This window comes from Hibiscus syriacus, unplaced genomic scaffold, assembly GCF_006381635.1.
Source record: "Hibiscus syriacus cultivar Baekdansim isolate YM2019G1 unplaced genomic scaffold, ASM638163v2 tig00111095_pilon, whole genome shotgun sequence".
Classification (NCBI taxonomy): Eukaryota; Viridiplantae; Streptophyta; class Magnoliopsida; order Malvales; family Malvaceae; genus Hibiscus; species Hibiscus syriacus.
This window is the reverse complement of record NW_024062980.1, coordinates 7,492,823-7,510,817: the sequence shown is the minus strand read 5'-3', so window position 1 is coordinate 7,510,817 and position 17,995 is coordinate 7,492,823. Positions and strand designations below refer to the sequence as shown.

The 17,995-nt window shown below is 37.4% G+C and overlaps 1 pseudogene; it reads left to right on the top strand.

Annotated features, from left to right (window-relative positions):
* Positions 1-17,567, top strand: part of LOC120152626 — a 28,153-nt pseudogene extending 10,586 nt beyond the window's left edge.
* Positions 17,568-17,995: the final 428 nt, after the last annotated feature.

Here is a 17,995-nt window from a genome sequence, read left to right as displayed (position 1 = left end):
GAACATTTAATGATTCAATACAAAACATGTATATAATAAGATTTTATGTATAATATTAAATTCAAAACCCATTTAGCATACATATAATTAGTAATATTACACACAATACGAGGCATAAGGCATATAGTAACACATGTATGCATTACATAAGAAGTAAGCATAATATAATGATTTTAAAATGAACCGAACAGTGGTCATAAAACTATAAAATGCAAATTTTAATTAAACATGGGGACAACAATGAATCACTACCATTTTAATGAATTAATATAAATAATATGTAGGGTAATATCTAAACCCTAAATTCATTTAGCATACTTCATCCTCACAGCCGCTATCTCCCCTCTTCAACTCTGTTTCCTCCTTCGGCCGAGATCTCAAACAAAGCTCTACAATCGAACCTGATGAAGCTGGCCACCGTGGTCATGGCTACTAAGGGCTCTGATGAGGTGCAAAAAGCCTAACATCCTCATCTTCTTTACAACTCGAACTTCGCAATCACCTAAATCGGACCAGAACTTGTCCCTCACTCAACCTCCTTCCTTTCTCTCATAAACGCCGCCGTGAAACACAAAATCCAACACTCCGAACGCCACTAGCGATTACTCCTAACTTCTAAGGCCGACGAGATCAACCCCAAACCCCGACACTTACTCCAACAAAGCCACACCATGACGATGAAGAGACCAAATACCAGGTATAGAATTAAATGCCCCTCATTTCTAACCCAAGTAAAAAATTAAGCCATTGTTGCTAAAAAAAACCTTTGAAAAGGTTTTGACACCTTAAAATTGCTACTCAATATTCTGATCCTTTTTTAATCTCTCAAGACCTCACTTCTACTCTAGACTGACGCAGCCATGCCATAAAACAACGACTAGACGAGCCACGACTGGTGCCAATTCCGATCGAGGCCCGAAGCATAAATAGATAAAGCGAAACCAACTTATCCCTTTATATCTCTATTTGCTTAGAAAATCAGTTAAAAAATGCTATTGAAAATAAATAAAAGGAATAGGGAACCTTAAAACACCGTGTTGTATTGCTTCTGCTGGAATGAAAAACAAAGAGAGATCCTTTTTTTGCTTGATTGTTTGATATTCTCTACTTTCTCCCTCTTTTTGATTTTGGAAGAGGAACCCCGTCGTCACAATGCTTCCTTAGCGAATATGAGGAAGAGTTCCCTTTACACACACTATTTTTTCTCTGTTTACCTGCTGAAAACCGAGACCCCCTTGTTTTTTCGTATTTTTTTGCTCGCTCCCCCTCCATTGGAATTGTGTTTTTTACTTTCTGGTTTCGAAGAGCTAAGGGATAGACTTTTCCCCTAACGCAGGGATTCCGTCAGTCATCGGTGACGAAGGCCTCGCCTGAACGTCGTGGATCTCCAACTAAAAATCCGATCGTCTCAAGTAAATATACTCGATCCCTATTCTTTTCCCTTTTGTTTAAAAAACTAGAAAAATAACTAAAAAAATTTGCTGTAAATGTTAAGGAAAAGTAAGAAATATTTTTTGAAATGTTTACTTTGCTTGTATTTCTTTCAACTAGTAGGAAAACGATTACAATGGTTCTTATTTTTTTCCTGGTTTTTCGAATGGTGGGGATATAATTTACAGAGTGTTTCAAAAAAAATGTCTCCCTCTCTTTTGCTACTACCCCCCTCTATTTATGGTTGCTTCCGATCTGTCTTTTTCCTTCTTGGTTGGATTAGTGCTGAATAAGGTACGTTTAATCCCATAATTTTCGGGATTTATTTCCATTTCAAAGGTTTAGGTAAATGTTTGTCAAATCTCTTTGACCTTGGTGGCTGATTTGTTTATTGATTTTGCTTATGTTTTTCCATTATATTAGCTTCAATGGATGGCATGATTGGCAGCAGTGACTTGCTTGGTGATTGTCTCATGCATTGATGGAAACCGGTGACTGGGGTAATGGTCACTGGGTTGAGCTTGAGTTATAGGAAATTTGTAATCTGGGTCTTAAGCCTGTAAAATATAATATGTAACATTAATAATAATATTAATAATAATAATAATATAATTTTAATATAATATTTATAATCCGAGCAAAAATGGGTGTCTACAACTGCCCTTCTTTGCCCATTCTTGTGTTAATAAGAATAGGGCAAAGATAAAATGGCAGTGCGTTTTTGTCTAGTTCTTTCTTCATTCTTTGAAACTTGATGAGGGATTTGATCCCTCTTGTTTGATCAAAATTCGACCAGCGGGTTCGCTCCCTATTGCTTCAGGGAGTATAGAACTCAAGAAATCTTTTGAAAACGTGTTCGCACCCTCTTGCTTCAGGGAGTATGGAGCTCGAATAGTCTTCTACCAATGGGTTCGTTCCCACTTTCTTTCAGGAAGTATAGAACTCGAACATCTTCAACATTCGTATCTGCTCCCTATTCCTTTAGAGAGTATAAGAATCGAACAATCTTCAACAATCGTGTCTTCTCCCTATTCCTTCAGAGAGTATAAGACTCGAACAATCTTCAACAATCGTGTCTGCTCCCTATTCCTTCAGAGAGTATAAGATTCGAATAATCTTAAACAATCGTGTATGCTCCCTATTCCTTCAGAGAGTATAAGACTCGAACAATCTTCAACAATCGTGTCTGCTCCCTATTCCTTCAGAGAGTATAAGACTCGAACAATCTTCAACAATCATGTATGCTCTTTATTCCTTTAGAGAGTATAAGACTCGAACAATCTTCAATAATCGTGTCTGCTCCCAATTCCTTTAGAGAGTATAAGACTCGAACAATCTTCAACAATCGTGTCCTCTCCCTATTCCTTCAGAGAGTATAAGACTCAAACAATCTTCAACAATCGTGTCTGCTCCCTATTCCTTTAGAGACTATAAGACTCGAACAATCTTCAACAATCGTGTCTGCTCCCTATTCCTTCAGAGAGTATAAGACTCGAACAATCTTGATGCTTCAATCTTCAATTATCATTGGGAAACCTGTAAATATTTAAGTCATCATGCAATGTCATGATCCTATTCATGCCTAAAATGTATGTAAGTATGCAATTCAATACATTTTCTTCTTTGAATGAACACCATCTCCTTTGATTTCAATGGAACTCAGTTTCGTCTCAGGCATAGAACATTTGACCAGTTCACCCCAGTTAGAATCTCATATGTGCAAGTCACTTCAATCGATTGATTCCTCTCTTCATACACGAAAATATTTGTTTTTCTTCTACATCTGATGGTCCTCACTTCAAAGAAATGCTTCTTCTGTATATTAGACCTCTCTGTTCTTCAGGGTATGCCTCTTTAAATGTAACTCATTGTGTTTGAGGTTTGAAATCTTTCTTTCAATCGTTGGGATTTTAACATCCTGCATCTTCTCTTTTCACCGGAAGATCTGTCAAAATCATGTGTTTATGCCTGAAACACTAATGCAAATAAATGTGTCAGTGTAATGCATTTTCTTTTGTGCAAATGATTTTTTCATGAATGCATAAATGTTGAATCAATCTTCACTTGGCTCTAGAGTGGTGAGCTCGATCTTCTTCTACTTGATCATTCTTTCAAGGCCTACTTAAATATCGATGTAGCAACTCATAATTCCCAGCTTGCACTTGTGAAGATCCATCTAATCTTCTTCTATCTTCTTGTTGTCTTCGTGTTCTGTCTTCATTTCGGAGAAAGTGTTTTCTCTCTCAACATCTCGCTATAGTCAGAAATACGATTGTGTTGCCCCATTTACGTCCTTGGCTCAATTATGCTTTCAGAATTGTTCTTCTAGGACTCTGCCATTGATCGATGCTCAGTTGATTTGCTTTACAAGGTAAGCTCTGCTCAAATTCACGGTCTGCCATTGACACTTCAAGTTGCGAGACTTATTCTCAATAACTTCTTGGTTTGAATCTTGTTTTCTAATCATGACATGGGTTCAGTCGTTCCTCAACCTAATCTTATACTGGTACAGGCCTTCAAAATGCCCCACCACCTCAAATTGTAAAGCTCATTCTTCATGCCTCATTCTTCTGAATCTTTTCATCTCAACATGAAGTGGGTTCATTCGGGCCCCAACATATCATAACTTAAATGTTCTCATTCTGGTGTCACTACACAGTAGTGTTGTCAAATAGTTTGAGGGATTTTCTTCATGCTACTTAAGAAGTGATCAACCCTTCTAACACAATGTCTTGCATTTTCATTCGGGCTGAGATATGTGCCCCTTTCATCCATTATGATCTCTTTAGACCATCTACTTCAAGATTGTGGAATGATTCGTATTCTGACATTGCTTATTCTTCTTCTCCAATAGAGACACAATGAGCATCACCAGCTTCAAGGACCTTTCACATTTCAACTGTCCTGTTTGAAAATATTTTTTTTCCTTTCTCTTATTTCAAAGATCAAAGAATGAAAGAATTTTATAACATTGCCTCATAATTCAGGCTCGTAATCAAATTAAATCATAAACATTGTTCACAGAATATCAAAAGAATCTATAGCTATTTAATGTTTTCAGGGTTATAACTCTTTGACAAGTGTCAAAATTGAGGGGTTGACTTCAGGTTGGCTTCCTATCTTCTAAGGTTTTGACCACCAAAATGTCATTTCTTTCTTGATCATTGTAAACATCATAATATGTCTTTCTTTCTCTGCTTGGTATTTTAATCGGATGCGGACAAAATGACGCAACTAGTATAATCCATTACTAGACTTTCTAGAACACTTCCATTTCAGTTCTCTGAAATCTTCCATTTGTTCAAGCTTCGTAGACTCCTCTAACCAAGGCAGTGCAGAAATATCAATCTAAAAACGAAATTCCTGAGTGCTCGTGTGAAATTGACTATAACAGGTGTTCCTCAACTCCCTTAGTCTGTCTTTATCGCAATTCCTTATTTAGATAAACTTGATTTAATTTGTCATTGTCTGGCTAGCTGAAATCAGCTTTATTGTAATTTGCCTTTATCGGGCTAGCTGAAGGGTTCATCTCATCACAAAGTCTTCGACTTGACAATCACAGTGGAGCATACACCGAATTGCCAGGTACCCGATCAGGGTCATGGTTTGAATGTAATCTATTTATAAAGCCAGGGCTTTCGAGTTTCCTCTATAACCAATTGTCTTAGCAGAATAGTTCAGCTTTATTGTATACACATAATATAACCACCTTTATCAGACTTCATTATACATATAATATTATAATATGGGTATACAGATCCAATTTCTTAAGCTTGTCAAGAAGAACCTGTCATAGTCTAGGTGTTGTTGAAAGTCAGAAAGTCTCATCGTTAGAGTTCAATTTCCAAGCAACTGACCTAAATTAGATTCACCTACTCAACTATTCCATCCGTGAAGATCATAATCATCATTGAACTTTCATAAAAAAAAGTGTGGTCTATTTAGTTTTGCAACATAATACACAAAAGATGGCCCACGTTGTCCGCTCCTATACATACCTGAATACCAAGCCTATTGTTCATTGGTTTATGATAGGAGAAGGCTATGTCCGTCCCTGCAATAAAAAGATATGGTGTTCGAGTGTATCTTCTGGGGGTAAGGTCCAGGGTCCTTGTTTTATCAGGTTTCAACCTTGCCATTTTGTCAAAGATTTATAACTCTAATCATTAAAGAGCTTTTAATTCAATTGATATTCAAAGAATTTCAAGTCATGATTTCGATTCAATGCTCACCATCCTTAAAGTAACATGAATTCATTTAAATATCATTATAAAAAACTGATGAGAAGGTCCAAAAAACATGTTCAAACAAGATGTTGCAAATGAAAAAAAAGTTTCATGATGAACAAAATGATTTCTGCATAATCAAAATGCCCTCATTATTCCTCTGATTCAGTGGCGTTTGATTCGATCGGGTGCTACACTTTGTGCTCTGATGCCCCACTCGAGCTCGTCATCCATTGTTTCACCAATTCTTGTGTCAACGTCCCATTTTCTAAAAGCATCTCTATCTCCTTTAACAGCGGTCTACAATTTCCCGTAGAATGCCCCAATACCCCCAAGTGAAAATCACAAACACTATCTTGATCATAACTGTGAGCAGAAGGGTCTGATTTCACTTTCACTGGCCTCGGTGTGAGGTATTGACCTTTTACTAAATAGGGATATATATCCAAGATAGAAGTTTGGAACACTTTCAAAGCATTTTTTGATCTTGGGATTTTATTTAGACGACTCGAGTAACTTGCTACCCTTTTTCTTTTGCGGTTGTGGGAGCTCTGGATGTGACATTCATTCACCTCATCAACTTTTTCCTTTTGATCGGTTGGACATTTGGAAGTGACTTTCAAGTTTCCCTTTCTGATTGCATCTTCAATGGATTCTCCAGCCAGCATAAGATCCTTAAAGTCATTCGTCAATTTTCCCAGCATTAACTCAAAGAAAGGAGCTGGGAGAGAATCGTGAAACATACATGATATTTCTTCTTCTAGCAAAGGAGGTTGAACTTGTGCTGCCACTCCTCTCCATCTTAGGGCATATTCCTTAAAGCTCTCAATAGCTCTCATCTTTATCCTTTGAAGGTCATGACATTTTGGGGCTAAGCCTTTATCATATTGATATTGCCCCAGAAAAGCATCAGCTAGGTTGATCCATGTCTTGATCTGCTCTTTGTTCAAACAATTGTACCATACTACATCTGGCCCAGCAAGACTATCATGGAAGTAATGAATCAACATATTATCATCATCTAAGTACCCTTCCATTTTTTGCAAAACATTTTCAGATGAATTAGGGGGCAACTGGGGTCATCATATTTCTCAAAATTAGGCAACTAAAATTCACGTGGGATGACCAAATCAGGGACCAAACTGAGTTCTCTGGCTTCTAACTCCTTGTGAGAGGCATTAACAACCATTATATTTTTAACGGCTTAATTCAACCACTTGAATTCATTTTCAAATTGCTCATAATTGACGAAACCTTCCATTGGTTTGAGTTAGATGCTCCGGGGAAAAGTATCATTCTTGACGCATTACTCTAATGAGACCGGTGTTCTTGATCAGCTATTTCCTCTCTACCAACAGCCTTGGTTGCCAGCACCTGGATCATTTGATTCGATGCGCCTGGCAGAGAACCCGATGCTTGATTCCTCGTATCTTGTTGTAACCCGACCAACTGCTCTTGCAACTGATCTTGTGATTTCTCATTAGATTTCTTCATTGCTTCCATTTGTTTATTCATGATGATGTGGAACAGAATGAATGAATGATCTTGTTATTACTGTCACATAACCTCCCATAAGTCATTTCCATATTTTCATAGTTAATGCATATAAAATACTTATAAATACATGCTATGCAAAATGCATAATGCAAGTGCAAATGCACGAGGTGTTAATCCCAAAAGTGACCACTTATAGAACAACCGTTCACTTAGACAACAAGAATTCAGTAAGTACACCATGTAGTCAAAATACAACTGTGATTCTTCATCTCTTCATTTCCTTGAGCCGTACTCTTCATGGAATCTAACGTTACACCCCAAAGTTATCGGCGTATTCCCTCACCTTTGATGACGTCGGATGTCCTTAAGTTGAATCTTGAAATATTCACTCTTACCTCAAATACAAAGTGGTCTTCATGTCTTTATGAATGGTCTTCATGTCTTTATGAATGGTCTTCTCGTCTTTATGAATGGTCTTCTCGTCTTTATGAATGGTCTTCTCGTCTTTATGAATGGTCTTCTCGTCCTTGGTAGGGCTATACATATCTTCTGAGTCAACATCTTGACCTTTGCACCTTTAAAGGAATTCTCCAATCAGCTTCAGATTCTTCATATATTAGATGTCCTTCTTCATGGATCGTTTGAACATCTCTGGATCTCCCGGTTTTGACTACATGGTGTCTTGCCTCAATATGGTCAGTCTTCTTGTTAGTCAATTACTTTACGAATTAATACCCCTCGATGACATGAGGATGCAAATACAATAAAATCACAATAAAATAAACATAGAACAAAAACGGGTTAGTGCACATAAGATAAACAACAAGATAATGGGTACCGTAAAAATCAAATAAAAGATCCTACCCAACATGATATCTACCCACATGCTTTGTCATTCACAAAAAATCCTAACTCCGTGGTATCTAATTCACAAGCTTTGTACAAAAATATAAAACCTAACGCATGTTTTTCTAGTTCTCGTACTTATTGCAAAAATAAATTCGAGGAAAAGGTTAGAATGAGTTTCCCCTTTGTGTCTGCGGATAGAGATTCAACATAAGATGGACAGAGTTTTGGTATCACTAAAAGGGTCCTCGAATTGTCCTTTGCTGGTTCCCCTTGGGCTTGCCAGACCCTCGATCCTCACCCATTATAGGCTTAAAACGGATCAAGTTCAATTCGAGAGGATACATTTCCCTATGTCCATGCGAGGAAACTCAATGTTTCACTCGTAAACATAAGGCATGTACCCCAGAGGTTAGTTGCTAAAGCCCATGCGGAGAAAAATAATTTTTCTCACGTAAGCGTAGCGTTCACCCCTACCTAACGGGACAGAGCATAGTTAGAAGGCTCTAAGTATCGAAGTGTTATAGCAACAATGGGGGAAACTCATAATCCTTTGCCTATATCCAAGAGAAACAACAAACTGAAGGTCAGAAAACTGAAACATACAAATCCCACATTAGTACAACTATTTACTAGTTAATCAAATTACAAATTAAAATGCAAACAGAAAATTCAAAACAAACAAGGAATCAAAAACCAAATTAAAACGAACTTACAACTTTCATTTGCAAAGACAATTAATTAATCAACTATCGATCTGACTCTCTAAAAAAGTCCCAGTAGAGTCGCCAAGCTGTCGAAATGATTTTTACGTATTTCGAAAACCACGTCATTTTTAATTATTCTCTTTACGATTGAATTTTAATTAAAAACAATGTGATTTTATAAAACTCTCGTTTCGAAAATTTAGAAATTCCTTTACGATAAAAACATATGATTCGAGGAGTCGCCACCAATCTTTGATTAGGGTGTGATTGGGCACCCAAAAACATTGTCATTTTAAATAAAAATTAATTTTAATTAAAACAACAAATTAAGGTATGTGTTGTCAAAATCCGAGTTCGGGAGTCGATTATGCGTGGGGAAGGATTAACACCCCACAACGCCCTAAATCGGTACCTAGTCGATTAATAATTGTCTTTGCAATGAATTTCACAAGTTCGAATTTAACTTGGTTTATGATCCAACAATAAAATGTGAATTTTACAACATTAAAAAATAACGAAAAATGTTAAATTTTAAAATTACCAATCCATTAGAAAGACAAGGAATATTCAATTATTTACAAACATTGAGACAGAATCTTTAGGTGAGTTCTAACAATCTTTTCTCAACAAATTTAAATAGTCGAATATTTCATTTTCTTTCGTTCCCAAATTTTAAGGTGACGAACTATTTTTTAGAGTGTCAATAACATGATACACTTTTAATTTAAAATCGGCAAAAACAAATATCTAGTGAGTTAAAAAAAGTCATTCCGACAATTTTAAATAAAAAGGGTATTACCCTTAATCAAATTATGTAATTTGGTCAAGTCATGCATATGAAGATATCATACAATTCATGTAAAAAATGTCATACGATTTGTAAATTAATCACTAGCATACTTATATATATGTAAACATATCAATATGTAAAAATAAATATAAATTAATTAAAGAACACAAACCTAATCATGGGGTAATAAAAGTGTCAGAACATTTAATGATTCAATACAAAACATATATATAATAAGATTTTATGTATAATATTAAATTCAAAACCCATTTAGCATACATATAATTAGTAATATTACACACAATACGAGGCATAAGGCATATAGTAACACGTATGCATTACATAAGAAGTAAGCATAATATAATGATTTTAAAATGAACCGAACAGTGGTCATAAAACTATTAAATGCAAATTTTAATTAAACATGGGGACAACAGCGAATCACTACCATTTTAATGAATTAATATAAATAATATGTAGGGTAATATCTAAACTCTAAATTCATTTAGCATACTTCATCCTCACAACCGCTATCTCCTCTCTTCAACTCTGTTTCCTCCTTCGGCCGAGAGCTCAAACAAAGCTCTACAATCGAACCTGATGAAGCTGGCCACCGTGGTCATGGCTACTAAGGGCTCCGATGAGGGGCCAAAAGCCTAACATCCTCATCTTCTTCACAACCCGAACTCCGCAGACACCTAAATCGGACCAGAACTTCTCCCTCACTCAACCTCCTTCCTTTCTCTCATGAACGCCGCCGTGAAACTCAAAATCCAACACTCCGAACGCCACTAGCGACGACTCCTAACTTCTAAGGCCGACGAGTTCAACCCCAAACCCCGACACTTACTCCAACAAAGCCACACCATGACGATGAAGAGACCAAATACCAGGTAAAGAATTAAATGCCCCTCCTTATTTCGAACCCAAGTAAAAAATTAAGCCATTGTTGCTAAAAAAACCTTTGAAAAGGTTTTGACACCTTAAAATTGCTACTCAATATTCTGATCCTTTTTTAATCTCTCAAGACCTCACTTCTACTCTAGACTGACGCAGCCATGCTATAAAACAACGACTAGACGAGCCACGACTGGTGCCAATTCCGATCGAGGCCCGAAGCATAAATAGATAAAGCGAAACCAACTTATCCCTTTATATCTCTATTTGCTTAGAAAATCAGTTAAAAAATGCTATTGAAAATAAATAAAAGGTATAGGGAACCTTAAAAAACCGTGTTGTATTGCTTCTGTTGGAATGAAAAACAAAAAGAGATCCTTTTTTTTTTGCTTGATTGTTTGATATTCTCTACTTTCTCTCTCTTTTTGATTTTGGAAGAGGAACCCCGTCGTCACAATGCTTCCTTAGCGAATATGAGGAAGAGATCCCTTTACACACACTGTTTTTTTCTCTGTTTTTACCTGCTGAAAACCGAGACCCCTTAATTGTTTCGTGTTTTTTTTTGCTCGCTCCCCCTCCGTTGAAATTGTGTTTTTTGCTTTCTGGTTTCGAAGAGCTAAGGGATAGGGTTTCCCCCACGCAGGGATTCCGTCAGTCATCGGTGACGAAGGCCTCGCCTGAACGTCGTAGATCTCCAACTGAAAATCCGATCGTCTCAGGTAAATATACTCGATCCCTATTCTTTTCCCTTTTGTTTAAAAAATTAGAAAAATAACTAAAAATTTGCTGTAAATGTTAAGGAAAAGTAAGAAAAAAATTCTGAAATGTTTACTTTGCTTGTATTTCTTTCAACTAGTAGGAAAACGATTACAATGGTTCTTCTTTTTTTCCTGGTTTTTCGAAAGGTGGGGATATAATTTACAGAGTGTTTCAAAAAAAAAATCTCTCCCTCTCTTTTGCTACTACCCCCCTCTATTTATGGTTGCTTCCGATCCATCTTTTTCCTTCTTGGTTGGATTAGTGCTGAAGCAGGTACGTTTAATCCCATAATTTTCGGGATTTATTTCCATTTCAAAGGTTTAGGTAAAGGTTTGTCAAATCTCTTTGACCTTGGTGGCTGATTTGTTTATTGATTTTGCTTATGTTTTTCCATTATATCAGCTTCAATGGATGGCATGATTGGCGGTAGTGACTTGCTTGGTGATTGGCTCATGCACTGATGGAAACTGGTGACTGGGGTAATGGTCACTGGGTTGAGCTTGAGTTATAGGAAATTTGTAATCTGGGTCTTGAGCCTGTAAAATATAATATGAAACATTAATAATAATATTAATAATTATAATAATATAATTTTAATATAATATTTACAATCCGGAGAAAAACGTGTGTCTACATCCAAGTTAGGGTGCGGACTCGGTCTTTGGTGGTTCATTGAAAGAGGTGAATGCTGGGATTTTGGTGTTGAAGGACCAGAGATCACGTTATATCTGCTAAAGGAATTGCTTTCGGTTTTCTTTAGCTGTTTGGGAATGGAGAATTGAAGCGTTGTTTTATTTTGAATGGTAAGCGTCGGAGGGAAAGAGGAGCGAAGTGAAGAGAAAGTAGGAGAGGTGGTAGTTGCAGATGATGAACGGAGCTCCGGAGAGCGATCGTAGAGGGCGGTGGTGTTATTGTAATTTCCTCACATGGAATGGCAGATCTTGTTAGCTACGGTAATGCCCAACGTGACATCGACCAGGTCTTCCCTTTTTCCTTTCTACTTTTCTTTGTTTTATAGTTAACCTTTAAGATTTTGTTTATACTTGATTCTTATTTCTCAAGTTCGTTGCTAACTTTGTTTTACTTCCAAAATTTCCCTCAAATTTCCTGATCATGGGAAGAAACGAAGGGTTATTTGGTGGAAATTTTGGATTTTATGCTATTTTTTGGAATCTTTAAGTGTAGCATTTGGTTTATTATTTCTAGATTTTCGGACACTTAACATAGCTTGGAAGAACTTTTTTTTTGTGGAATCTGATTTAGGAGAATCTGGAGAACTGTGCTTGAGAATGTTGAAATTTTATGTTATTTTTTGGTTATTAGAACCGGGCAAAAATGGTTGGCGGCTTCAGTTAATGAATTTGGAAGGTGTATTCTTTATTAGGCAGGAAATTTTCTTGATCATGAAATTACTTTCTTGATGTTTTTATCCTTTTGCAAATAATCTTTGTACCTTATGTAGGCATTAATAGCTTTGAAGAAGGGTGCTCGGCTTCTGAAATATGGACGCAAGGGAAAGCCTAAGTTTTGTCCATTTAGATTTTCTAATGTAAGTTTGGTTCCAACTTTTGAAACCTTTGTTACGTTCTATTCATGTGCCCATATTACACTTTTTTTGCTTTATTAGACGATGTGAAGACAGAGACAAGTATGCAGTGATTTGCTATCTTTTGCCATGCATGCTGCTCCTAACTTGACAATAATTTTAGGGCACTGTTTTGAATTACCAAGTAATTCTGTTTTTCTTGTTGCTTCTTTATTTTCTTTTCTTTTTACACTTTTTATTTTTATCTAACTGACAAATTTTTGTACCAACTGTTCTGTTTAAATTGCAGGATGAAACAACTCTGATCTGGATTTCTAGCAGTGGTGAAAGAAGTTTGAAGTTAGCCTCAGTTTCTAGAATAATTCCTGGACAAAGAACTGTAAGATCTTTATGTTCCTTTTGTTGCATTTTTATTTTAATATACGACTAGAAACATTTACACCCAATGTTGGTGGAGGCAAAAATGTTTTAGGAAAAAAATTAGGTAGTTTGTTAAGGGGAAGAATGTATTTTTTTTGAAATATGAAAGTGATGACATGACCTTGATGCTATTGTGTTAATTACTTCTTAAGTATTTTTCTTGATTGAGTTGATGTTTGGTTAAATCGGGACACCAATTCAGTCAGGGACTTTTATATTATTATAGATATCGATACTCTAATTCTTACTTTTTTTGCAGCATCTAGTTTTCTTTCTGCTATACTTTTCTTTTTCTTTTTAATCTATACTAAATTTTCGTTGTTAATGCTCTATCAGGTTGTTTTCCAGCGATATCTCCGGCCCGAGAAAGATTATTTATCTTTTTGTCTTATTTACAACAACGGGACAAGGTCACTTGATCTGGTTTGTAATGGAACTTCGATATATTGTTTGTAGATAGATGGTAAACTATTATTTATATTTTTATCCTCTTATGTGTGTCTGTTTATGATTTAATGCATGGTTGGCTCCTAGATTTGCAAGGACAAAGTTGAGGCAGAGGTGTGGATTGCGGCCTCAAAGTATTAATTTCCTCTGGTCAGGGTTGGCGCTCCAAAATTGATGGCTGGAATGATGGAGGCCTTTACCCTGATGTAATTGCATCTTCTGACTTCTTCCGACTAGTCTTTGTGTTTTTATTTTCTGTTTGATGAAGTGTTGTATATAATTTTTTGTTATAACCATTGGTATCCGACCCATTGGCCGAGTTATCCAGATCAGGTACTGCTGTTGCTACGTCTTCAAAATGCGACAAAGTTTTGCCTTGAATTATTGGTTAGTGATGACTCAAGACCAAAACTATCTTTTCAGCTCTTGCTGAACAAGAATAAAGTCTTTATGTAGACACCATTACTTGGTTGTTTGACAAATTTAGGTGGGTTAACTTTGTTGTATCCAAGGTTTCATTGGCTTATTCCCAGTTATTAAAATTCTTTCATTTATACACAAAATATTATGCTTAATTTTTTCTCTTAACTGAATTACTGTTATAGCTACAGTTAATCGTGTTTACCATAAATGCTTATCCCTATATGGTTCTAGGATGGAAGAGATATGACATTAAATAGCGCAAGTGACAGTTCCGTCAGTGCCACTCGAGATATTAGTTCCCCCGAAGTTTTTGTCAGTTTTAACCCTAACACTTCACCTAAGAGTTCACAGCCTGAGAATTCTTTTCATTCTGAAAGGTCGCATGCAGCATCAGAATGATCAAATATGGATGTAAAAGGATCTGGTTCAAAAGTTTTTCGTGTTAGTGTTTCTAGTGCCCTTAGTACTTCTAGTCATGGTTCTGCACCAGATGATTATGATGCTTTAGGGGATGTGCATATATGGGGTGAGGTTATCTGTGATAGTTCTGTGAAGGTTCTAGCTGATAAGAATGCCAGTTATTTGAGCATGAGGGCAGATGTACTTCTTACCAGGCCTTTAGAGTATAATGTAGTTTTAGATGTACATCATGTAGCCTGTGGGGTCAAGCATGCTGCCCTAGTTACAAGGCAAGGTGAAGTTTTTATTGGGGTGAAGAATCTGGAGGACAACTTGGCCATGGTGTTGGGACAGATGTTATTCAACCTCGTCTTGTTGAATCACTGGCTGACACTAGTGTTGATTTTGTTGCCTGTGGTGAATTTCATACTTGTGCTGTTACAATGGCTGGGGAACTTTATACATGGGGAGATGGAACTCACAATGCTGGGCTTCTTGGTCATGGTACTGATGTCAGCCACTGGATACCAAAGAGAATTTCAGGTCCTCTTGAGGGGCTTCAAGTAGCTTCAATAACTTGTGGTCCATGGCATACGGCTTTGATAACATCAACAGGATAACTGTTTACTTTCGGAGATGGTACATTTGGTGTCTTGGGCCATGGTGACAGAGAAAGTGCTCCATATCCAAGAGAAGTAGAGTCATTGTCAGGATTGAGAACAATTGCCGTGGCATGTGGAGTGTGGCATACCGCTGCCATTGTTGAGGTTATTGTCTCATTCTAGTGCCAGTGTTTCATCAGGAAAATTATTCACATGGGGGATGGGGACAAAAATCCTCTTGGACATGGAGACAAGGAACCTCGGCTAAAGCCCACATGCGTTCCTGCACTAATTGATTACAATCTTCACAAAGTTGCATGTGGGCATAGGTTAACAATTGGTTTGACCACATCGGGACATGTTTTTACAATGAGCAGTACTGTGTATGGTCAACTTGGGAATTCCTATACTGATGGAAACATACCATCTTTGGTAAAAGACAAGCTTTCAGGGGAATGTGTTGAAGAAATTACCTGTGGTGCATATCATGTAGCGGTTTTAACATCTCGGAATGAAGTCTATACATGGGGAAAAGGAGCTAATGGTAGGTTGGGTCATGGAGATGTTGAAGATCGAAAAAAACCCACTCTGGTTGAAGGTTTGAAGGATAGGCATGTGAAATTTATTGCTTGTGGTTCAAACTATAGTGCTGCCATATGTCTCCATAAGTGGGTATCTGGTGCTGAGCAATCTCAATTCTCAGCTTGCAGACAGGCTTTTGGGTTCACCAGAAAAAGGCATAATTGTTATAACTGTGGACTTGTGCATTGCCATTCTTGCAGTTCAAAAAAAGCACCAGGAGCTGCTTTGGCTCCTACTCCTGGGAAACCTTATCGAGTATGTGATTCCTGTTTTGCTAAGCTGAACAAGGTTTCAGAAGCTGGTAACAATAGCAGGAAGAATTCCGGACCCCGCCTTTCTGGCGAGAACAAGGACCGGTTGGATAAGGCTGAAATAAGATCATCCAAATCTGCAACTCCTTCTAACATGGACTTGATTAAACAGTTAGATAGCAAAGTAGCCAAACAAGTAAAAAAGGCCGAAACGTTCTCATTGGTTCGCTCTAATCAAGCACCTTCTTTGGTACAGTTTAAAGATGTTTTGTCTAATGATGTAGATTCGCGAAGGACCCTCCCTAAACCGATTCTTACGGGATCTGGAGTAAGTTCCAGGTCTGTTTCACCTTTCTCAAGGAGACCTAGCCCTCCTCGTTCTGTGACCCCGGTTCCTACAACATCCGGACTTTCTTTGTCCAAAAGCATTGTGGATAGTTTGAAAAAGACAAATGAACTTTTGAACCAAGAAATGCTCAAGTTGCGTCACAGGAAACAATGTCATTACTTGTTCTTTTACTATTGTATTATGTGCATGGGTGGTACTGAGCCGATGTAATTCTGATGATTGGGGATCCATTCTAGGTTGAGACCTTGAGAAAGAGATGTGAACTACAGGAATTGGAGCTTCAAAAATCAACAAAGGAAACTCAGGAAGCCATGACACTGGCTGCGGAGGAGTCTGCTAAATCTAGAGCTGCAGAAGAAGTTATAAAGTCACTGACAGCACAGGTTATCTTCACCTTTATTGTTTGGAAATCAATTATTACTAACTTACAACACAACTTCAACATCATGATATGCACGATGGTTTTCCAACAAGCTTACCTTCTTGAAACAATTCATTGATTCTTTTTATTATATTGTGTTAAATGGTTCTTTTTTATTTTGGTGATTATAAAATCATTTGCATCCTCATTTTGGGATTTGGGGTCGCTTTGAAATTGTAGCTTGTTGCTTGCTCGTCAATTTTCTGCCTCTCATAATGCTTACAAGAATTTGTTTCTATACTGCATCTCAGCTCAAGGATATGGCTGAAAGGTTTCCATCTGGAGTCTATGGCACAGAGAACGTTCAACCACCATACTTGTCAAAGGGCTTGGAGCCAAATGGGGTTCACTATCAAGTGCAAAGGGAGAGGGACATTTAAGATCTGATTCAATTGGTGGCTCTGTCCTTGATTCGACTGCAATCAGTGGCACCGAGAGCCCTGGCCAATTACACTGGGAACCGACCGGAGCCAATGGTGGAGGTGACCATTCTGGCACTAGACAGCTCAACGGTAGCGGCTGTTTACAGGAAGGTGGTGGTAGTGTCTCAGCAGCTGTTGATGAGAGGGAATCTGGGTGTTTTGGAGAAGGTGAAAATGGAATGAAATCTAAAAGTTCTGCATTGGTTGCTACACTGGTGGCACTACGGGATGGAACAAGGGATCTCAAACGAGTGCGCTTCAGGTACATTTTCTAAAAAACCCCATCTATATGAGACAGCATCAATGTGGTTAATTTTAAAGGATCTGGGATGTTGAGAAATGTTCATATATATGCAGCCGTAGAAGATTCGGAGAGCACCAAGCAGAAACTTGGTGCTCAGAGAACCGCACAAGGTATATGAGTGCTACAACGTTAACGTATCGGACAAAACATCGATTTCTGGGCAGACTGCTCGAAGAAAGGAAGGAGCTTCTCACCCACCTCTCAAGTGTAACAATAACCTTCTGACTGATTAGGGTGTAAGGAGGCCCTCTTTTTGTCGGCATAACACTATAATTTATTTTGTTCCATTTAGCATTTAGTTTCTCTTTAGGTATTCATTTATCCTTCACTGATGGTGTATTGTAGTATGTATAAAATCCCCCGATTTCGGCAACAAAGGTTTTGTTCATTGCTTTCAAATTTCAACATTTATTTTCTTCTATTTTTAAGAGCAATGCCACTTTTTCTAGTTTCTAGGAAGGGCTGTCAATACTTCAACGGCCTTCCAAAATAATATTTTTTTTATTACATCGTCAGATGTTTTTTTCTTAGATTAACAGAGAATAATTTAACAATAAAATAGAGTTATTTGATTTTATAGTTTTTTACTTTGAAGTTAACCTATGATGCACTGATATGGAGAAGGGGATGGGGATGGGGATGGGGATGGGGATGGGGATGGGGATGGGGATGGATA